Source organism: Colobus angolensis, unplaced genomic scaffold (assembly GCF_000951035.1).
Source record: "Colobus angolensis palliatus isolate OR3802 unplaced genomic scaffold, Cang.pa_1.0 Scaffold71, whole genome shotgun sequence".
Classification (NCBI taxonomy): domain Eukaryota; kingdom Metazoa; phylum Chordata; class Mammalia; order Primates; family Cercopithecidae; genus Colobus; species Colobus angolensis.
Genome location: NW_012120821.1, coordinates 10,591,734 through 10,592,552, shown reverse-complemented (window position 1 = coordinate 10,592,552; position 819 = coordinate 10,591,734).

Below are 819 nucleotides of genomic sequence, written 5' to 3'. Positions count from 1 at the left end.
CACGCCTGGCCAAATGTAAAATAAATAAATAGACAACAAGAAAAAGGAGTAAGTTAGTTCTATAGTTTCTTTTATAATTTATAAAACAAATCATAAATGAAAGTTTTAACAAATTGGACTACAAAATGCTTTAAAATGCCTACATGGTAAAACAAAAACAACGTTTTTTAAAAAAGTAACTACAAATGGACTTGAAAGACAAAAGGAGAATTCACCCAAGATCCCAGTCTTTTAAACACAAAAGCACATATCCGAAATCATTTATGCATTCACCAACTGTCAGGCCAATTATAGGATTAGCAAAGATAATGCCTGTGAGCCCAGGCTGTTCAAAGGCATTTTTCATCAGCCTTGGCACGGTTGTTAGAGCTGTCATTATGATCTTTGTGATTTCCAGCTCTGCAGCCAAAATCTGTCTGGAAAAAGCATCAGACATGGATACAGGTGTGAAGGGGGAGGTGTCCATTAATCACTTTTCCTCCAAAGTGGAAAAGAACTCAGGCTTTCAAACTAACCACACCCAGATTTGAATCCGGGCTTTGTGGCATTTGCCTTTCCTTTGACGAGATGTACACCATCTCAAACCCTTATCTCCTTGCTTGTAAAACGGGTCTGTTGAGACCTGCATCTCGGAATGTTTTTGAGGAATGAATAAGATGATTAGTGTAGACTGCCCAGCACACAGCCTCGCACTTTTTTTTTTTTTTGGAGACAGAGTCTCACTCTGCCGCCTAGGCTGGAATGCAGTGGCACAATCTCAGCTCACTGCAACCTCCGACTTCTGGGTTCAAGTGATTCTCCTGCCTCAGCCTCCCGAGT